We start from the raw sequence: 24,521 nt of genomic DNA on the forward strand, positions 1-24,521 counted from the left end.
TAGATGGCCGCCGCTTCTCCACCAGGCTCCTCCTTGCTCCTCCTCCGGGCGCCCTTCACTGCTCCTCCGCGGTGTTGTTGATGGGGTATGGCAGAGTGTGCATGCGCTCGTCGGTGGGGAAGACGTTGTCGTAGTCCATGAAGATGTTATGGGTGGTGAAAGCTATGAACTCGTACCCACACCAGAACACACGACCGAGGAGGTAGAATGCGTCGAAGGGGTTAGTGAAGTGGGCAAGGATAGCAACCACAACCCTGTTGTGGATGACCTCCTCGACTCGGTACATCCTTGGAGATCCCCAAAGGAGGTGCCCATAGCCGGTCCGAAGGAAGAAGTCGGTGAGCCCCCTTGCGCCCCTCCACCTTGACATCGCCCACACACGAAGGGTGCTCTCGACGTACACCCGGCGGGGTAGAGCATCTCCGGCACAGTGGGGGGGAGCGGTAGGTTGGCCCTGTGTATTGCATGGCTGCGGCGGGCTGGTTCTTGGGGCTGTTTGTGGTGAAGAAGAAGAAGGGCAGGCGCAAAATGCAGTTGGGAGAGTATGGGAGATGGATGAAGGGTGTGAGAGGAAGAGGAACATGATAGGTGGCTTAAATAGCCACCGTGGCAGTAATGGGGTCAAATGTGAACAAATTTTCCACCCACCGCGGCATCGGGAGTGTACACGCGTGGGAAACTGTAGTGTGAATCAAAATGCGAAGTTTAAGTGCTGGCCTATGTGCCGTCGGTCAGGTCAACCGGGGACGGCTCTGCAGCGCATGCTCCTTTGCGTATGTGCACGCATGCAACGTAGGCTGAAGCGGACGCATGCATGCAACTGCATGCAACATAGGCTCGCTCGGGCGCATGCAACGGTTGCGGACATCGCTCGGTCCAACGGGTGGGCTTCTTTACACAGCCCAACGACACGATGCATGGCAGCCCACCCTCGAGAGCAGAAAAAAAGGGCGCAGAAAAAAACGTAAGTATTAGTATGATTTATCGTCGCGAAAGCCCGAGATAATCCTTACAATGTCAAAAAGCAACGAAACTTGGCAATGATGCTAGTCATGTTGGTACAAGGTTGTTGGTCCACTTTAAGGATGTCGACAAAAACATGCTTCGAGACGGACCCTTCCCGTCCCGAAAGGCCTCCCATGAAGCAGGTTCAGAATGACACCGAATTTTGCCAGGATGTAAGTCCAATGAGATCAACACTTGTTCTTGTTGGCCAATGTGGGACTGACCGTCGAAGGAGATAAAGATTGACTTGTTCATGTGGGCCCATATTTTTTTTACATTTGGTGTCGATAGAACACAAAAAACAAACATGACTATATGCTTTTAGGTCTTCACCCTCCCCAATTTGTTGGCCAACTCAGCAGGTTTTGCCTTAAGATGCCACCTCTTTCTGTAAGCTGCAATTGCTGTGGTTTTGGAATGCTGGTTCTCTTTCCTACAGAACGGGCATTTATAGAGACCGTTACGCCGATACACAATCTTTGCAGCCATGAGCCACTTGAAGATTTTCTTTCTGAAAGATTCCCTCAGCTGTAGGTAGTTCTCCCATTCTTCCAAATCTGTAATCTGGTATTAGAAGAAGAAAAATCTCATGCCAGCGAATTGTACATTATATCAAAGGCAGGTAATAGATTGTTTTTTTCTTTGTATTGGTTTCCTAAAACTTTGGTTATATGAAAGACATGCATAAAATGGAATACAAATGATCCATTCATCTAAATTTGCAAACCCTAGGACTGATAACCGTACGATTAATCAAAAAAAGGCGAACAGTACGATTGTCTATACGAATAGCGAGGAATAACAAGAGAGAAATTTATAGGGTTAACCTCGAGAAGGCAAATTCTAGGGTTAATATCTGCAGACACTAACCGATTCATCGTCGTTGGTGCTGTGTTGTACCAGCTGCGGCTGCGAATCAGCGGCGACGACGTCCTTGTCGACTAGTTCCTTCATGGGGTCCACATCTGCCGCACGGAGCGCACCAGCCACGCACCCTCTCCCGGCAGGTAGGATCATCCTCGCCGGCAATAATGTGGGCTTTTTGGCGGCGGCGAGTAGTGGGCGGCGACGGAGACGTGGGTGGATAGGCAGAGGCGATCGAGCGCTGGAGGCGAGAGCGAGATTTGGGGAGTGAAAATTCAATTTGATTGCGAGAGAGAGGTCAAGGCCGCGCACAATTCATCACTTTTGAAATTTAGGTACAAACATGCACGTATACGGCATCGTGCACACCCAGAGATTTGCCCGAACCAACCAATCAACCAACCAAGTAAAAGAAAAGGTGCACAATGTCGGTCCACAAACATGGCAACATAAACCGAACACCAAAATAGTGTGTTAAAAAAACAGCAAAATAGGAGGGACGTTTTTTTTGTTTTGCGCAGTACTACTAAATACTAGAAGGGAGAACTACTGAAAAAATACTAGAAGGGACAGTTGGCACATTTAATTTCACATGGCATCTACTAGCTTTTTTGTTCATCGCTAGCTATGTTGTACCGATTAGGTAAAATGAATGGATAATTATTAAACCCTAGCTATTGTCAAGGTTTATCGGTGTGTGTCTACGTGGACAAGTGTGCTTGCACGGTGTGGGTCCAGGTGAGTGTGATGCACGGGACGGGCCTTTGTGGTTAGGGCCCACATGAAGCGGCACCGAAGTTTGAGGAAAGTGAAGGATTGAGCCCCACACACCGTCCGCATGCCGGACTTGTTACCTCCCATTGGCTATATCCAACGTGCGATATGGCCTCGTTTACACTTACCCCGCGTGAGGGTTTATGCATGCCCCTCTCGGTGTTTGACCATACCCTTCATGGGTCATATGATGAGACCACGCCAGCCCCGTGATGCACCGCCTAGGCACAAACCGGGCGCGTTACCTCTCGGTAGCTAGATCCAAACCATGCACCCCTGCTGTTTAGACCCAAGTGGAGTAGCACCTAGACACATGACCCGCGACACTTGTGCCAGCCCCCGAACCATGCATCCCCGCCGTGTAGACTCACATGTGGACATGTGTGCATGCATGTTGTGGGTCCAGCTGAGTGCGATGCACGGGACGGGCTTTGGTTACTAGGTCTAACATCACGTGGCACCGAGATTTGAGGCAAATGAAGGAACGAGCCCCACACTCCCTTCACAGGACGGACGCATTCCCACTCTGTGGCTTGATCCAGCATGGGATATGGCCCCAGTTGCCCACAGCCTACGTGAGGGCCTACACATGCTGCTCTCGATGTTTTAGCACACCCTCTAGGGGTCGTATGATTACACTTGCGCTAGGTCCCGTGAATTTTCGGCCCCTCGATAATTTGCATGGATTATAACGGCAGATGATGAGCATCATAGCCTAGAGAATGGCGTCGAGGCCACCCCTCCCTTTGGTAGCATATGGTGCATATATGGACCAAAGAGCTTAACATGGGGCTTTCATCCCAATCCTTGCTATGATTTCATGTGGCCGCCGTAGATCTTGAACTTTCGATGTTACAACCCTAGAAATGCAGTAAATGTCCCGAATATGGGAGGGAGGGGGGGAGGGGGGAAGGCTACGCAATAAATGATCCCCATAATTTTATGTTTGTTTTATCTGGCAAGACAAACAAGTTTTTTAAAATAAGGGTTTTTAGCATGTTTTAATAAGGATTTTATAATTTCACATTATAAGGTACTTATTTTTTCCTAAAACAAATGTGTTGTAAACGCACAAAGCTCCACATTGAGCCTCTCACCATCACGTTCACGTTGAACGCACCCTAAAATGAAGGAGAGGTAGATCGAAAATCCCCACAGGGGGCAACCTCCAGCTAGTAGCTAAATATGGTTAGTTGAGAATTTCTCCGCAAGTCGTTTTTTGAGGCAAAATCACTTTCTTTTTTTCCTCCAATATTGTGGAGAAATACATGGAAGAGAAATCGTGGGAGGCACGGTGGAACGAGTGAACCTGTTTTCCCCTCCAAAAGTGCACTAGTTGCCATATTGCATGTGAACATGTCACCTGTACAAACAATTGAATTGTCGTTTTTATTTTGTTAACAATTCCTAAATATTGAATTTCAGCATGCACCTACCCCATGTCAGTTAGGTCAAATTTGTTTTATCCAAGCTTCGCCAGCGACCGTGCAGATTCTTGTACCATGCATGTGCTGCTCCGGGCCTCTGGCGTCCAGTACCGGACAAGGGAATCTAGATGTGATGCAATACAATTCATGTTGACCCATATCATGCACCCTTAGCCAACCAAGCCGACAACATGCACCGCTAGCCACCTCGATGTAGACCATGCGGTAGTGTCCACGATGGGAAAAGATGCTCAGTTGGACATGTTTGCTGGCACTAGTGCATGATGCCCAATCTCGGTGTGCAAGACGAGTAGCCGTGTGTTGCTTTGACATGCTTGGCTTACGGAGGGAGGGACTGGTTGGAGAACTAACGAACCGAGGTGGGGTCAAGGGTGGATGGATGGTGTGGGTCAACTTGGGTAAAGGGGAACGGTTTGAGGCCATTTGAACAATGGATGCCATGGCTATGGTCATGAGCTACCTCACTTGCCTTACCACGAAATTTTTCATAAGGGGACAGTGTAAACCTAAAAATTTTGAGTTTTATTTTTGGATATCCTGTTTGTTACATTTATGGCATCATGTACAACAAATTTGGGGTTATTTTGGAGATGGTCAAAAAAATCACTTCATTACAAACGGATCGTTTGGTCTCACTTAAGCGAGTTTTTCTAACAAGGTGGTTTTTTCGACCACATCCAAATCACCTGAAATTTTGTACACATGATCTTTTCATAAACATAGACATAATTTGAAAGTTTTCCATTTTTTAGAATTTTATATAATTTATAGTGGCTGAGTGAAACTCAGGTACATACCTCTGACTTTACCCTAAGGGGATAGTGTAAACTTCATTATTGCTGAATTTTCTTTGATAATCATGTTTATTACATGGATGTGACTGTGTTAAAAAAATTGGGTGATTTGGAAAAGAAAAAGCCCACCAACTAACAGGAGATATCAAACCCCACGACGTGCATACGACTAGAAACCCGACAACCATATGGGCCAGGATGCAGGCCCGTGGGACATTGATTTCTCCTACTAGTAGGCCCCACAGGGCATACACAGAAGTGGATAGGGAACTTGATGTTTCAGTGAGAGAGGCTCATGCAATTGGTGTCTCAGCCGCGTATATAAGTAGGTGCGTGCGCGTCTCGCTTGGCGAGGTGGGACTAAACTCCCACCACCCGTCAGTTGCGCCCGGTGCATCTCAGCGTTGGGCCAAATTTTGTTGGGCTGTCCCAGGCGAACCTCACCCGCGTGCTGGACCACGCGTCCCTGTAGATGGTTGGGCTGGCCCATCATGTATGCATATCCTTTTTCTTTTTTGTTTTTCACATATTCTCTTTCATTTATTATTATACAGTTCTAAAACAAAGGTTGTTATAAACACACAAAACTCCTTCTTCAGCCTCTCACCATCACGTTCACGTTGAACTCACCCTAAAATCAAGGAGAGGTAGATCGAATCTCCCCACGGGGGACAACCTCCACGGAGTAGCTAAATATGGTTACTTCAGATTTTCTTCCCAAGTCGTTTTTTGAGGGGAAAATACATTTTTATTTTTTCCTCCAATATTTGTGGCGAAATACATGGAACAAAAATCGTGGGAGGCACGGGGGCTACCTGTTTTCCCCTCCAAAAGTGCACTTGTTGCCAAAATGCATGTGAACGTGTCATATTCCACATTTTCCTTAATACATGTTGTAAACCTGCACAAACAATTGAATTGTCGTTTTCATTTTGTTATCAATTCCTAAATCTTGAACTTCAGCATGCACCTATCCCATGGCGTCTCATCCAAGCTCCCACATCAACCACGCAGATTCTTCTACCATGCATGTGTGCTGCTCCGACGTCCGGTACAAGAGAGGGGAATCTTGATCCGATGTGATGCAATTCATGTCTATCCATAGCATGCACCGCTAGGCAACCGGGCCGACAACATGCACTGCTAACCGCCTCAATCCAGATAATGGGCAAAGATGCTCAGCTGGACATGTTTGTTGGCACTAGTGCATGATGCGCCAATCTTGGTGTGCAAGATGTGTAGCCATGTGTCATTTTAACATGCTTGGCATACCGAGGGAAGGGACTCGTCGGAGATCCAACGAACCGAGGTGGGGTCAAGGGTGGATGGATGGTGTGGGTCAACTTGGCTAAAGGTTTACGGTGGGTGTATACGTGGCAAGTGTGCATGCATGGTGTGAATCCAGCTGTGTGTGATGCACTGGACATGCCTTTTTGGATAGGGCCCACATGAAGCGGCAACGAATTTTGAGGAAAATGAAGGAATGGGCCCCACACTCCGTCTGCATGCCGAACTCGTTCCCTCCATTGGCTACATCCAGCATGCGATATGGCATGCCTTCCACATAGCCCGCGTTAGGGATTATGCGTGCCGCTCTCGGTGTTTGACCACACCCTTCATGGGTCATACGACGAGACCGCGCCAGGCCCCGTGAAGCACCGCCTAGACACAAACTGGACGCGTTACCTTTTGGTATCTATATCCAAAGCACATGCAGACCCGCCGTCTAGACCCACGTGTGGAGCATCACGTAGACGTTTAGACTCATATGTGGACATGCACCCTCTTGGTAGACATTTAGACTCACGCGTTACCTCTTGGTAGCTAGATCCAAAAGGGACTCACACCACTTACGCCAGTCCCCGAACCATGCATCCCCGCCATTTAGACTCACACGTGGACATGTGTGCGTGCATGTTGTGGGTCCAGTTGAGTGCGATGCATGAGACATGCCTTGGTTACTAGGTCTAACATCACGTGGCATCGATATTTGAGGCAAATGCAGGAACGGGCCCCGCACTCCTTTCACAGGCCGGACGCATTCTCTCTCGATGGCACCACACCCGGTCTGGTGAATTTTTAGCCCCTCACGAATTTGCATTGATTATAACGACAACAGACGGGCATCATAGCTGTAGAGAACGGCTTCGAGGCCACGCCTCCGGTTGGTAGCATATGGCACATATATGGACCAAAGAGCTTAACATGGGGCACTCATCCCATTCCCTGCTATGATTTCATGGTGGCCGCATAAGATCTTGAACTTTCGAGGTTACAACCATAGAAATGCGGTAAATGGCCCGAATATGCGAGGGGGGGGGGGCGAGAAAGGCGACGCAATTACCTACCCCCATTATTGAAGTTTTTTTTTCTGGAAAGAAACAATTTTTTATAAATAAGGAATTTTCAGCACTTATTAATAACGATTTTATAATTTCACATTGTAAGGTGCATTTTTTTCTCTAAAACAAAGGTGTTGTAAACGCACAAAACTCCTCCTTGAGCCTCTCACCATCACCTTCATGTTGAACTCACCCAAAATGGATTTCCCTCTTTTTTACGATTTTCCTTTCTTTTTGTTTTTTAGACAAAAGGATTTTGCTTTGTGTTTTTTGTATTAGTAACATAGGGTTTTACTTTGTGACTGGTAAGCTCCTGTGGGTCTGTTTGGTTGTTTCTTTACGAACTGGACCCATGGGCCATTATTTTCTGTGCTTGACACGGATAGGGTCTGTGTCATCACCCCCATCGCCCACACACACCCACCCTCTGACCCCCACCCTCCCCACAAACCACCCCGCCGCGACCCCGCCGCCTACTCGCCTGGCCGCTCTCGACGGTTGGAGCAGAAGAGCGTGGAGTGAGATTGGGAGGCCGTCAGCAAGCACCTAGCGACTACCGGCGACTAGTTGAAGTGAGAAACCCTAACTTGTAATCTTTGACTTCTTTGTTCCTTGTTGTGCTGCCGTTTCGGGAGTTGGATATGGTTTTCAAAGCCAGAGATTAGATAGTTAGGATTTTTAAATCGGAGGTTAGGTGGAAGGTGATGCAGAGATTGAAGGAAGTTTTCTACATCGGTGGCTAGCTGGTTTTTTTTTAGGGTTTCGGTATTCCAGGGTTTTCATAACAATGAACAAGTGCAGACGTGTAACACAATAGCAGCAAATTTCAGCAAATAGTCCTTTAAAAACTTTAAAAAATATTGGCCTTGTGCAATGGCGAATCTAGGAAGAAACCATAGGGTGGGCTCAAAACTTATAAGCTGGGCTAGTGGATTAAATTCCTTTTTAGGACGAAATTAGGTTGGGTTTAGTAAGGCAGCCATTAACCTGTAGTCCTAGATTGCAAGTCAACTAAACATTTCTCAGAATAATACTTACTGTAGTGTTTTTTTGCAGAATATGAAATTTTGATCAAAATATTTGTATCTTTGTAGGGAAATAACAATAAACTCTTAATTCTGTTGCCCAAATTAGTTCATAGTTTAAAGATTATAAATGTGAGGGCGTACAATATATCAGAGTTTTTAGGAATTATTTTAGTCTTTATTTTGTGTGGTTATGTAGTACCAGGAAAAAGTGAAGTAAGTTCATTTTATCCAACATGAAAGACAAGTGGCTAATTGAGTTGGTTACCCTGACGATCCTTCGTCCGTCCAGAACATATTTTCTTTTCTTTTTCAAGGACCATATTGTTGGATGCGGATGTATGTAGATGGGCTGTATGTTGAAGGTGTGCATGTGTACATTCGGGTGGGCCAAGTAACATCAGTAGTAGGATTTATGTTTTCATAGGACTTTTCTCAGAGATTACTGCTCAGTCTCAGACACTACCTCAGTTGTGCTGCAGAGGAGGAGGGGCCAATGCCGCGCATTGACGCTCGGGGTGAGCCCATGCTGCCGGTCGACGATGAAGAGGACATGTCTGAACAAGCTGTGGTGCGGCGGGCACGCACTGCGTTGCGGGGTTATGAGGAGTGGAGGGCGAGCCACCCGCTTAGTTCAAGTGTATGATTGTTGATTACTGATGCAGTACCTTCGTTGATTATACTGTATGATTATTGCCTACTGCGTTTACATGCATAAGCCCTTTTCTTAAATTCTCATCCTTTGCTTTTCTTCATTTTATTTTGTTTACACAGGTGGTGTGCATAACCTATCGACAGGACTGCAACAGGCCCAATGAAGATGGGTTGACATTTACCATCAGGCTAGATGGGGACACGTCAGCTCTGGTATAAATAATCATGTTAATTTTACTTGTACTATGTTTGTTCCCCTCTACTTTGAAGATTAACAATATGTAGGAAATAAATTGCAATTAAATTCTACATCTACAGATTGTGCCATGCTACGGAATGCACCAATTCAGCGCCATCCCAGACAGTTCATTGCTTTTTCAAGTGAGAGGAAGCCGCATGTATGATTTTGGCGTGTACAAAGGGAATTCAAGGGCGATCATCTGTGGTGAAAACTGGTGCAGGTTTGTTGAAGACTTCGACCTGCGAGAAGGCGACCTTGTCTCCTTCGATTTGACTGAAGACATTCCTATGGTGTACTGCTGCAACCTGCCAAGGACATGCGATCAAAACGAAGAGCATAAAGATCCTCTAGAATTATCTATCATAACGAAGGGAATTAATCTTACGAAGCAAGAGGAGCGTAACCTACATGACCTTTTGGCGATGAAGAAAGGTTATATAGGTGCATTTTTTGTCCACCGCTTCACCAAGTCGAACATAGGAGGAAAGACGATGGTATGTTTTTGGTGTACTAGTATTTTCTATTTTGTATGCAATTTTCTTTGTTTTTTTATGGAGAGAAAGTTTAATGATATGCTATTGTAGCTGAAACCAGTGAATACACTGATGTGTGTTTTTGCATATCCTTTTGTTTCCCATAACTGAAGATCCTTATGTAATATATGTAGATGTAGCTGAAGATCCTTTTGTTTACTGCTCCTTCACATATTTGATAATTTTTCTTCCTATGATGGTGCATACAGAGATTACCGGTGAAAGTTGTCGACGCCCTGAAGACCCCAGGAGATGGGGAGATACCGGGAGATGGGCTTGCTGGCATTCGGCTGTGCAAGGACAGTTTGATGCCGGTCAAGTACCACAAGTGTGATGATGGCCGCATCATCTTCGGCAAGGGATGAAGTGATTTTGTTGACAGTGAAGAGCTTAAGGTTCATAAAGCCGTTCTTTTCGGTTTCAAGACCACCACCCGTGAAGATCTTCAGATTGAGGTGGTTATGAACATGCTGACCGAGGAGCCACAAATGTAGCACGACAACGCAAGAGTGTCCTTTACACTAGGTATAGTGCGAAAACTATTTTGATAGCAGTTATGCATCTATGGGGTTACGTCTTCATTATGTCTTGGGTGATGATGACTATGAGAGGAGGACATGTTGCAGTTAGAGTAAATGCTAGGATTCGGCCCTATTCAGGACTCAAAATAGGTCTTTCACAGGTGGTTGCTTTATTGGCTGCTGTTTCCCTGGCTATAATCATGAACGATGGTAATGCAAATGGAATCGTTATGGGTGTTTTATTAATATTTTAAATCATGGAGTTAAGATGGTAGAACTACCTATGAGTGTTTGCATAGGAGATGCGGGAAGGGCATCTGTTGTGTTCTTGACTTTTTGGCAATGCAGGAATAATGTGAGATTACAAAATAAATGGTATAGTGATCTTATGATTCTTGTTTAGCTAATTTGCTTGTGGATCATGGGATGGTCTATATTGCAGATGAAGGTGGTAAACAAAGAGGTGCTGATGGTCTATATGCGCACGCTAGAGCATGTAGCAGGTGAATTGTATAGTTCATCGCAAGTGTGGAGTCACAGGGTACTGCGGTGTCGCCTGCGCATCTCTGCCATAGTTTTATTTTTTGGACCTTCATGTTAAGTCTGGCTGGGCTTGCTCATGTATGATTTGTGCTGCTAGTTGATTACTTTAGTTTCTAGTTGTAGTTTGTATCAGGGGCTTGAAAGACCATGTGTTTTCTGTTAATGGAAAATCAGAGGGGCGACCCTTCTTTTGATTAAAAAAATGAACTTTCTCTATGCAATTAAAAAAAATAATTTCTCTATTCAAACCCAGTTGAGAACAATATTCATTATAAATCTGAAATAATCTTTTGGAAAAAATGGCTATCGCATTCTGTGTATTCATTATAAATCTAAAATAATCTTTTGGAAAAAATGGCTATCGCATTCTGTGTATTCATTATAAATCTGAAATAATCTTTTGGTAAAAATGGCTATCGCATTCTGTATCATAGCTAGCGAAACCAAAACAAAATAAACGTCTTAAGTATAATATCTCGTGAACGTGGATCAAATTAGGCAAGACAGCTAGAATAAAGGATGATTCAACTCGCAGGAAATTTGAACTTACGACTTACTAGTAGTATAATAAAGTTTACAGACTATCAGCTAGATAAATAGAAGAAACATTTTATGTTGATTCATTCTTCCTTCCGGACTTCTTTGACCGCCTGGATGGTTTGGCGAGATGCTGGCGCTAACTCTCGAACCCCTTCTGGAAGTTCACCAACCGCCTGTATACGTCGTAGGTGGCATACGCGTCCATGGAAGCATAATAGATGTTCTTCAAGGGCAAGGGCGCTTCTGCCCATATATGGTGGTCATCTTCTGTGAGAACGTCCTTCATCTTGTTGTAGCTGTGGTGGATGATGCAACCAGCGTAGTCAGCCAAGCCATACTTTGGCTTAATCGTCACTGGATCAGGCACTCTCCACATATTCTGGATATCCACAAAGTTTTGTACCACTAGACCAACATGCTTGAGTTTTTTTCTTGTCATTCTCGATGTCCACCCCAACAAAGGTGTACTCCTCGTCGAGTAGGAAGGTGGCAAGCAGGCCGCAGTGCTCATCAGCAACGCTTATGTGGTACACGAGGACGTAGATGCCAACGCATAACTGGACCACGGCCGCCATCTGTGTCGGACAACGAGGCCAGGTGTACGCCACATCCAGTGCAACTATCTTCTGGTCGTCGTTCCGCAGCCAGTATTTGAATCTGCCAATACAGTACTCAACACAGCTATCCTTGTTCATGTACTTCACACAAATTTCGGTATTTCCATCTGCCCTAGCATCATAATCATTCTCGAACGCCATGCTGAAGGACTGTAATTGATGAAACCAGTATAAGACATGAAGCATGACAATAACATGATAACAATAAGCCGAGATGAATATGACAACAGATAGTATAGGAATTCTGGCGCTATTGAAAGTTTATGTAAACAAGTGCATGAACAATTTAAACTAAACAAGTAGTCCCTCTGTAAAGAAATCACTAAAGCAGTGAACCAAAAGTTGTTATATTTCCTTGCAGAGGGAGTATATGCGAATTAACAATACAAATTTACGCTCTTGAAATATTTATCTAAACAACTGCATCAACAATCAAGAATAAACATGTATCTATGAATTGTTCATCACCCATGCAGATGAAATTGTGTGTACAAACTAAAGAAGCAGGAGAAAAACAAGAAATTGACAAGACAACGGACTAGATGTTGCATGCAGATGAATCTGTGTGCAAAATTCTCATAAGGCAACACACTACATGTTGCAGGCAGATGAATCTGTGCGCACAAAATAAAGAAGCAGGAGAACAAGAAATTGACAAGAAGAAGGCCATCGTATGTGCTGCTACTGGAGAACTACTAAAAAAATTGACCGGAAGGAGAACTCACCGTTCTAGAAGCCAGATTGTTGGGAGAGTGGGCGACGCAGAGGAAGAGGGAATCGAGAGGACGCAGAGGCAGAGGAACCGTTTTTGGAGAATCGTGGCAGTGAGGACGAAGCGCCCTCGCGCATGCCCGTCCTAAATAATTGGGACAGGGCTCGTCCCGCCTGCTGGAGTCCTCGCTTCCTTTGTCATGTTCACATTTAAAATGGGCTCACCCATAGGCCCGTATAAGAAAGCATAAGAAGCCCAAACGCTTCACGGTTGAGATTACTGATCTAAACTTGCTAAAAAATTCTCAAAATAAAAATATAGCTAAAAAACTTTACGTGATCTAAAACTACCTCTTCGTGAGATCCCAAATTCCTAATATTTCCTTGTGGTGGGTTGTTAGAGAATCCCCTACACATAAACATTACGTGATCTAAAACTACCTCTTCGTGAGATCCCAAATTCCCAATATTTCCTTGTGATCGGTTGGTAGAGAATCCCTTATAAATATGAAGCTTTTCACGACATAGATCATATACTTCCACCCCATGCCTCCCACCCCACGCCGCCCATACCTAGCCTTCCATGACTACACCGAATTACCACCCCATGCCGTCCAATGTAGCTCCCAGGTCGGTGAATCCGACGGAGCCGTCATCTTCAAAGCCTGCATCGGCGAATCCTGAGATGAAAGACAAGGGCACGTCAGAGAAGCCGACGAAAGAGAAGGGCACGTCGGAGAAGCTGATGGATCAAAAGATGAAAGAGAACAGCAATGGAGCCGGTCGCCATCGAGAGAATCCTCCGGTAACGATCGAGATCCTTGTATTGTGTATACACCCTCCTTCCCAAGTCTGCATGCAATCCCATTATTTACGGCGCACTTCTTTTTGATCTCGTTTAGTTACAGCCATAACGAACTATCCCTATTTTACCGAAGGGAGATTGGTGTGTCTAGAAAGGCTTGCACGAATCTTAGCATAAAATCAATGACATAGGACTTAGATAAGCAATACTTAGAGCACATCTACATGTGCTTTAGCAAAACTTAAGGGAGATCGTGGATACCTTCCTCTCTTAGTTTTTAGTCGTGAATGCCTCTCTCTGTAATGAAACTTGCGCTAATTTTCGTGCTGGAAAGTTCTACATGCAACGATATGGAAAGGAAGGACTAGTAATTCAACTTTGTTTAAAACCAGCAACCGAATCAACAAAATAATCGTAGTACTCCTAAATGCCTGATCAAATACGCAGTAGACAGAATACAAAGTAGTTTTGTACGTAAGTTGCACGCCTCACTTATTTGGCATTGAGAACATCAAATGTATGTACTATATTAAATTTTAGGTTGACGAGAAATAAAGGAGAAAACTAAAGAGAAAGATGGACAGTAGGATCACATATTACATTCCTAGTATGGTGATTATCTATAAACTATTGATCTTGTGATCATGTATGCAATTATTTTCGTAAGCGTGACGCCTGAAACTTTATTAGTGTACATAGAACAAAGTCTGCTCTTTGTACTAAAAATCTATACTATTATCAGTCAATTTGCGGACAGAGATAGCTTGTTTTTCTATGTCTGGTGTTCATTATATGGCCTAGAAGCTCTATAATTTCATGCAGCAATGTAGAGCACAATTTTGATATTGGCATAGATTACATCTAGTCGGTTCTATGCGTGTTTAAATGAATACAATACAGAATCTAATCACACTATTTGTACATTCAGGGAACTCAGGTTGCTTCATTGCTGCAATACGAGAAGTTCATAAAAGATTTAAACGCACAACAACTGACGTACATCAAGTTGATTGGACTGGGTGAACTTCTCAAGACTCCTGGCATGAGAATGAGACGTCTACTGTGCCATGCCATCTCTTATTCATATGATGCAGAGCAGGATGCCTTTATAATTAATGGGAGACCATGTAGGATCACACTAAAAGATGTGGAGCATATAACAGGCCTGCCCTGCATGGGGAAGAATCACGTCTCTTCAAATCACAATGATACTTTGGAGTTGTGGAAGGAACTGAAAGACCCCAATGACACAAAAGTAACTTTGAAAGGATTGCTAGCCAAGATGAAAGGCAACATCACACCTAATTTTGTCAGGCCATTTGTCTTGTACACCATAGGCAAATATGTATGCCCGACAACATAGCAGTATGTGGACAACAGATACCTTGGGATTGTTAGAAATGTTGAGACAATAAAGAGCACCAATTTTGGACAGCTTACACTTGACCATCTTATGACTAGCGTCAGGAAATTTGTAAATGGTGGAGCAAATCTGGAGGGCAACCTACCATTGCTGCAAGTAATACAATCATTATTAACATACAATACATTTAATTTTATGGAAAATTTTCTAAGATGTTTTTGTTGTAATGCAGACGCGGTACTACGAGAAGTGGAGGGTGCACCAATTGGACTCTACCATCTCATATGCATCAAGGTTAAGGCCGCTGATCCAAAACTAGAGTGACGAGAAGGCACAGAAGGTTGACAACATAATCAACAAAAATTATATAGGGGTTGGAGAGGTAAAGTGTTAGTACTGTGTGCCTGGATTATCTACCATATGTTTTGAATGATACTAATGACACTAACATACAGTATGTCGATGACCTGCTGCGGTCTTTCAATCCGCCACCAGTTGGGACGCCGGTCAAACCAAAGACTGATGGTCAGGTAAATGATGAACATCAGACACAAATATATATTGTAACTTTGCAAGTACAATCAAAGTCATATGCTTATAACTGCTTGTAATTTGCAGGATAAGGCACTCATGGGCCGTGTATTGGCTGATTTGAAAGAAGTTGCCTCCATTGTGCGGGAAGCCAGTGCACAACAATTTGATAGGATGATCACCCTTGAAAAAAAATGGATGAGTGCCTTAGGCGTACACTTGCGAACGGCAGACGCATGGACGACCTCATCACAGAATTCAATGTAAGTATACCATTATGAGTTTCTATAAATATTTTTACTATCAATACTCTCCACACTAACACATTTGTTTTAAAGAACCACCGCTATGGAATATTTGATGCTGATCGCCCAGGAGTAGAGGACATACAGCTATCTGTCCTGGGAGTACCTGCGGACCCAATGGAGGTCCCAGGAGAGAATACTACTCACCAGCAAAAACAAAAAAAGACACGGAGGTTATTGCCAAAGGCATTTCTGCTAAGGGAATACAAAAATATAACATGGATGCCCCCATGAAGAACGTAGCTAAAGATTTGCAGCCTGCTCCTAGTTTGCAATCGCGAAAGCATTCAAAAACCACCACAAGCCTTGAAGCTTTCATGGTGATACACATTTCACATCTAACTGATTTTGTTTTAAGTTAATGAAGATTCGTAGCTAACAAGTGCTTTATTTCGAATCACAGGATCCTCTAAATTTGAGGCACAATGAGAATGTGCGAAAGGCTGAAGAAAGAAGCGATCAAGATGATGAACATGTTAGTATCGAGGTGGGGGGAGAGGCAGGTACCAAAAGCAAACACCGGCCTGCCAAGGCTAAGGCAATAAGGGAGCCGGAAGAGACACATGTCTTCCTAGTTGATGAGGACAACTATGATGATTCTTTAGCAAAGCAGCGACAAGATAGCGTGGTTGATTCCATGCTACCAACTCGTACGAGCATCTGGAAAAGAGTGGCATCTTCATTATTGTGCAATGAAGATTATGTTCTATACGATAGTGATAAGAAGAGAAAGAGAAACAGGACTCCATCGGAGTCTACCAACGATTCCAAGGACACAAAGAATACAAAGAGGAAAAACCGTGCAAGCATTTTTAAAGATACAGACACAGGTGCTTCGAGGCTGGAGACCGACCTTGACAAGTTTTGACAGAATCACGTGGCCGAAATTGTAAACACCTCAGATCTTGATAAACAATTGTTGGTAATTGATGACATTGTTCTGCTATAGAAGCATTTGCAATGCCTCACCATGACCGATGGAGTTTTAGATGACAAATGGTTGGGTGACGAAGTAAGATATTTGCTAAATTATTTTATCAATTTTCTTTTGCATAGTACAATTAACTTGAATTTTGTTTTAGTTGGTTGATGTTGTGATTCAGATCATGCGTCATGATCATCCTGAGGACATAAGGGACGGGCAACTGGTTTACATTGAGAGGGTGACCGGCGTCGCTATGCTCGAAAGAGATGGTAAGGTAGAGAACTGCCACGAGGCCGCTTTGGCGGGCAGTCATGGAACAACAAAAGGAGACAACTACCTCAGACATGATCTGGTACCATCTAACCATGACATAAACACATTTATTTTTGTAATCATTATGCATGTTGATGTAATCATCTTTGCTGTCCAGGTTTTTCTACCTACGAACATGGCGAACACCCACTGGTTCCTTGTGGTTGTAAACCCCAGAAGGAGGGAGATTCAGATTCTTGATTCACTTTTCAGCTACGTAGTAACACAAGTGGTTCACGTGGTGAGATTTTAAACGTCTTTCAATATAACACAACATTTAGCATCATACCTAACCTTGAACTGTGAGAAACTTCTCATACCATGGACTTTGGCAGATACGTGGGGTGGAAGCACATCTGAGAGCATCACTGCGAATCAATGGACCACAAAGCCATGCATGGCAAGACATTAACGGGACCCAATGGACAGTAAAGCATGTTCCTGTGCCAAGACAAGATGACAAGTCAGTCAACAGTATTAGCTTCTCAATATGTTTTGAATTTTTAATACATGAAATGGTGCTAACAGAATTAATTGTTGTAGTTCTTCTTGTGCACTCTACATGCTGAAGAACATCAAATTCTTTACGGGAGAAGATCTTACGCTGTGTTATGACCAAGTACGTAGAGTAACACCTAGAATTCTGTCAATTTTGTAAACATATGGAACGATACTAACATATCCTCCCATGCAGGCATACATTGACAATTATAGAAGAGAGCTGCATGTTGCCCTTCTTACTTCGCCCTACAACAAATTGAAGTCCATGAAAAGGCTGAAGACGTACATTGCTAGCCTATCGGATGCAGCTGTGATTGAAGATCATGAAGATGCAAGCAGTTAGTCCAGCAGTGGTTGATTCTTAGATCTGGAGTGTACACTTGGTTATGAAGCGGTAGAGTAGGGTGTGCTTTGGTTTTAGTCCCGAAGAAGGTTTCCTAGCCATGTTCATAGTCCAGTGCGGATTAATCAAGTTGTAATATTTCACAGTACTGGCTCCAAATACTATTCTTGAAATAAATTTGGTCTGCATGGGAGATGCTGAAACATATATTTGCTTTTTACAACCAGAACTTTTGAAGCTTTTTTAACATTGCTAGTTAGAAGTTTCAGAAAAATTTCAGTTAGTGCTGAAATATTTGGCTGAAAGGCAAATATTGCAGTGAGTTCTTAAATGAATGAAGTTCAGTTATTTCATCAAAATATCACCGAAGTGAAAACCATGGTGTCATGCCATCTTGATCAGCAACAGAAATGATTCAGCGTTATTAACAAAATTTGGTCTCACAGATACGAGGAAAAAAGGTATGATTTTGAACATGCAAGATCGGATGGGCAATAAAATAACTTCACAAGAGAGCCAAATACTATTCTTGAAGAAGGTTTCCTAGCCATGTTCATAGTCCAGTGCGGATTAATCAAGTTGTAATATTTCACAGTACTGGTTCCAAATACTATTCTTGAAATAAATTTGGTCTGCATGTGAGACGCTGAAACATATATTTGCTTTTTTCAACCAGAACTTTTGAAGCTTAGCAAACTAAATTCTTAAATTTATATTTAAGTGTCGTCGGAGTCTGGACAAGATTCAGAACAATTACATCGCTAGTTAGAAGTTTCAGAATTTTTTAAACATCGCTAGGTAGAAGTTTCGGAATTCTTTTAACATCGCTAGTTAGAAGTTTCAGAAAAATTTCAGCGAGTACTGAAATATTTTGGCATCGCTAGTTAGAAGGTTCAGATTTTTTTTAACATCGCTAGTTAGAAGTTTCAGAAAAAATTTCAGCGAGTGTTGAAATATTTTGGCCGAAATAGTGAGGCTGAAATATTTTGGCTGATTTTCAAAGAAACAGGAACAATATCTTTTTGATGATCGTGATTCTCAGGAGACCTACGTGTTGTTACGCAACTTACGTTGTGTTTTAAACCATAACTTACCTTTGCTAAACTCTCCACGCCCCCCCTAATATTCAACCAGGTGGGTCCCCTCCCTTGATTTCCTCCAACCAAAGAAACCTATACGTAGATATATGTCCGGGTTGTTACGATCCCTATAAATAGGGATCCTTTGAAACCTCGTAGATCATAGTTCGTCCTTATCCGCCGCCCAAACCAACAAGACAGAAGGACGGAGCAACCCAGGAATCCAGCAAGACCGAACGACGGAGCCAAACATGGATCCTCTGGTAACTCCCCATGATCTCAGCCGCTGCTATTTTTCGTGCCACGATCTTCCTCGCATGATCTCTTGCTGCGACCCCACTCGTTGTTTGCATATTCATGTAACTCCGCATGTTTTTAAACAAATTAAGTTGGGGGGCGTTAGGGGAGGGCGCTAGGATTTGTTTCCTACCAGATTGGCAGTTCATTGATTAATTCCAGGCTAAATCTTAGTGTCTGGTCTTGTCGATGCCAATTAGTGCAGCGGGCGCTTGCCTTATTTTTTTCCTTCCGCACGAGTCATGGAGGGAATCGATGGCCCATGTTTTAATTCCATACTACTGACCATGATTAGCGCCTAGAGTTGAGGAGACCACGGTTGGATAGTTTTTTATTTTCCAATGTTTATTTTATTTCACATAAGTGCCTTGCAATGGAGATTACCTTAGATGACCGTTCAAACGTAACCAAGCTGAATCACATGATAGTATTTGCACATACATGGAACTCAGCATGCTTGTACCTCATGCAGTAGCATAGAGCACAATTTTTATGTTGGTATATATAAGCTGTATTCGTTTGTATGAGTGTTTAAATTGTATACCATGCTGAATCTAATCACACTTGCACATCTATTGAACCCAGGATGCTTCTTTGCCGCCATATGAGGAGTTCATAAACGGATTAAACACGCAGCAAAGGATGTACATCCAGTTGATAGGACTGGGTGGACTTCTCAAGACACCTAGCATCAAAATTAGACGTGTACTCTGCCTGGCCATCGCTAATTCATATGATGCAGAGCAGCATGCCTTTATCATCAATGGGAGACCATGTAGGATCACACTAGAAGATGTAGCGCATATAACAGGCATGCCCTGCCATGGGAAGAAGCACGTCCCTTCAAATCTTGATGATAATATGGAGTTGTGGAAGAAACTAAAAGACCGTAATGACACCAAAATAAGTTTCAAAGGATTGCTAGCCAAGATGAAAGTCGACAACACACCAAATTTTGTCAGGCCATTTGTGTTGTACACCATAGGCAAATATGTATGCCGAACAAAAGAGGAGTATGTGAATAATAAATATATTGGGATTGCTAGAAACGCTGAGACGATAAAGGGCACAAATCTTGGACAACTAACGCTTGACTATCTTATGGATAGCGTGAAGAATTTTGTAAATGGTGAGGCAATTCTGGAGGGGAATCTACCACTGCTGCAGGTAATTCGTAGTAGTACAATTATTAGTTACCTAACATACATTACATAATGTACGGGAATGTTTGTAAACTACTTTTGTTATCATGCAGACATGGTACTACGAGAAGTTCAGAGTGTACCAATTGGACTCTAGCATCTCGTATGAATCAAGGTTAAGGCCGCTGATCCAGAACTGGAGCGAGGAGAAGGCAAAAAAGGTTGACAATATAATCCAGAATAATTATCTGGGAGTTGGAGAGGTAAAATGTCAGCACATTGCCTGGATTATGTAACATATATATTTTCTAAATCATACTAACGACACTAAACTGCAGTATGTTGAGGACCTGATGAGGCCTTTCATTCCAGCACGAGATGGTATGCTGGCCAAACCGAAGACTGGCGCTTAGGTAAATGAGTTACATAAGGCACAAATATATATTGTAACATTCCAACTAGTATGAAGTTATATGATTCTAACTGTTTCAAAGTCTCAGATTAAGGTACTCGTCGGACGTGTATTGACTGATTTGCAAGAAGTTGCCTCCCTCGTGCGGGAGTCCGGTACAGAACAAAACCATAGGATGTGCACCCTTGAAAAGAAAATGGATGAGTGCCTTAGGCGTACCCGTACAAATGGCAAGCTCACGGAGGACCTCATCAAAGAATTGAAGGTAAGCCTAGAATTATGAGATTAGTATATATAATTGGAAATTTACGTGTACAAGTTTTTTTTCTAATTTAGTTTACTATCAAAACACCCCAGACTAACATGTATTTTTTAAAGAAAAAACACGATGGAATATTTCTAGGAGTGGACGACATACATCTATCTGACCTCGGGGCACCTTCACACCCAATGGAGGCCTGTGTTGAGAATGCTGAGCAGGCTTCTGACCAGGGGAAACAAAAGGATGTCACAGAGGTCGATGCTAAGCACGATTGTAAGCAGGGAATAAAAAATGATGACATGGAGCCCCCCATGAAGAACCTTGATGAAGATTTTGACGTACGCATGTTAACTTAATTATGAAACAATCATTGTCGTTTCAGAAATAACATTTGATCTTCCACGTACAGGATGAAGCATTCGAAAGAGCTGCTGCAAATATCAAACATGATCTCAGTGGTATTCATAAGCTTTTGAAAGAGGTGCATGATATCCAGGGAGCTCCTAGTTTTGATAACCAAATGCATTCCAAAGCCACCACAAGCCTTGAAGATTTCCAGGTGATGCACATTTTACCTATAATTGAGCAAGAATCTGCTAAAGGCTAACATACGGTTTATTTCGTCTGACAAAATCCGTTCAACAGACGGAGTAAGCAGCACTCTGTGAAGGCTACGGGATCGCGAGATCCTGAAGAGCCCCGTGCCTTCACAGATGATGACAGCCATGATGAATCCTTTGAAAAGCAGCAACAAGTAAGTGTGGTTGGATCGACGCCACCAAATCATGGGGGCGAAAAGAAAAGGGTGGTATTGCAATTATTTAAGGATGACGAGTATGCTTCGTACGACACTGAGAAGAAAAAAAGGAAAAAAAAGACTCCATCAGAGTGTACAAATGATTCCGAGGACACGAACAGTAAAAAGAGGAAAATCGGCTCTAGCAACTTAAAAAAGAGGTCAGAAGTTCCTGAAACCCAGAGGGACCAGCTAGACGTGGTTCGACAGGATTTCGTGGCGTCACTGATCAACACTACAAATCGTGAAAAACAAATGGTGTTAGTTGATGACATTGTCGTGCTATCAAAGCATTTGCAATACCTCACCCATAAAGATGAATCTGAAGATGGCGTATGGTTGGGTGACGAAGTAAGATAGTATTTCACAAATTTGTTTATGAAGTTTCATTTTTGTACAATACAATTAACTTGATTATTGTTGTAGGTGGTTGATGCTGCGATCCAGCTCATGCGTAATGATCAACCAATTGACACAAGGGACGAGCAACTGGTTTACATTGAGAGGGTGGCCGGCGTCGCTAAGGTCGAAAAAGATGGTAGGATAGAGGAGTGCTACGAGGACGCTTTGGCAGGCATGCCTGGAACAACACAAGGAACCACCTACCTAAAACATGATATGGTATATTAAGCTGATGTAGAACAGATTTTTTATTACTATGCACGTTGATCTAATTATCTGTGCACTCCAGGTTTTCCTACCTACGAAAAGTTTATACACCCACTGGTTCCTTGTGGTCGTAAACCCCATAAGGAAGGAGATTCAGGTTCTTGATTCACTTTTCCACTGTATGATACCCAAAGAAGTAAATAACGTGGTGATAATTTCAACATATTTAATTATAAGAAAGGATTTAACATCATATGTAAGTATTAGTCGTAGGCAACTTCTCATCCCATTGGGCTTGCAGGTACATGGGATGGAAGCACATCTGAGAGCAGCAATGCGAGTCAATGGGATTGAAAGCAATGCATGGGAAGACATTAACGTGACGCAATGGCTAGTACGGAATATTAATGTGCAAAAATCCGATGAGACGTCAGTCAACAATATTAGCTTTTGTTTTTGTTTTAGATTGTAATATCTGAAATGCTGATCTAACAACATAAAATGTTGCAGTTCTTGTAGTGCACTGTACATGCTGAAGAACATCAAATTATTTATGGGAGTAAAACTAAGGTTGCAATATGACGAAGTACGTAAAGTAACACCTAAAATTTTGTCATTTTCTGAAACATATGGAACGATACTAACATATCCTCGCATGCAGGCCTACATCGACAAATTCAGAAGAGAGCTACCTGTTGTGCTTGTCGATTCACCCTACAACAAAATGAAATATGGGACTAGGTTCAGGCAGTACCATGCTAGGCAATCGGATGCAGCTGCGGTTGAAGATGGCGAGGATGCAAGTAGTTAGTCCAGCATTGTGGTTCATTCTTACATGTGGAGTGTACACTTGGCTATAAAGCGATAGAGTAAGGTGTGGTTGGGTTTTAGTCCCAAAGAAGGTTTCCTAGCCATGTTATTAGTCCATTGCACATGAGTCAAGTTGTAAAACTTCAATAATATTGGTTACTATATTTTGCTTGAAATAAATTTGGTCTCTACGGGATCTCATAGAAATCTATATTTGCTTTTACTACCATGTGACAATAATGGTGCCTGGGGAAACCCTAGAAGAATAATGGATTATGATATGTCTATTTTCATACGAGAGAAAAATTTATTAAAGCATGAGCATAGCCTCACAACAGAAGTCAAAAATACTGCCTGATTCAACACGCAATCCCAGGTATGTCTCATAGGCAGGCCGCAAAGCCAAAAAATAGAGCATAGGACTACAAGAGTAAAAGCACGTACCATAGGGGGCCTCTGCAGGTGCTGCAACGCTGAATTGAAGCGATCACCTTCAGGAGCATAGTGGTGTGGACATGGTACATCCATCCTGCCTCATGGAATCACATAGCATGTTCTGTCATAGCCCTGCAAAACAGAGGAAAAATTACTACTTGTACTAACCTTGTCAAGTGTGTGCATGTAACAAATGTTGGACATAACTAAACACGGAAGAATGAAATGCAACATATGGAAGAATCGAATGCTCATTCTTTTCTCTCTGCTTTTTGCGAGGACCATTACTCTCCCTTTAACAAGGCTAAAACATCATAATAAGACTTAACAACAATCTTGAAAAGGTGGATATCCCATGTGAATCTAATTTTTCATATAAAGCACATGCCAAGTCTGTTGATCCCAGTCCAGCAATTGCACAAGAAGAAGCGAGCATCATAAATATTGAGCAACATAAGCTATGAATTGTTTATAGTACATTCCAAAATTAATAGCTTATCATCTCCATTGATCTCCAAATCTCACCTATCAGCCAAATTGAAAGAATACATGTTGAATACAACGATTGAACGTTCGTAGATCAAGCAGTCGGGGGTGGACGAATGGGGCTGGCCGTCGAGGTCGGCGGCCGGCTTCATCTAGTCCCGCAGAACATGATCCATACCCAACCACCTTGCCATCAGACGAGATGCATGGCCAGATAGAAGCTGCAGCCATGGCTGAGAAATGATATGTAGAGGACACAAACAACCAATTGGGGTGTGGGAAAGAGGTTGCCTATAACCTTGTGGCTATAGGCACCCGCATGGAGAACTGGGAGGTGGGATGGCGCCGACTCTTCGCCGGAGGCCGCCGCGGGGAGGGCAGTGGGCCTCCTCTCGTGTTTGTTGAAAATGCGGTGCGAGATCACGAGGGAATTGGGGTGGAGGAAGGGAAGGGCCGCGACGCGCGGCTAGATCCTGCCGGCGACGAGGGAGGGAGG

This window comes from Triticum urartu, chromosome 6 (genome assembly GCF_003073215.2).
Source record: "Triticum urartu cultivar G1812 chromosome 6, Tu2.1, whole genome shotgun sequence".
Lineage (NCBI taxonomy): Eukaryota > Viridiplantae > Streptophyta > Magnoliopsida > Poales > Poaceae > Triticum > Triticum urartu.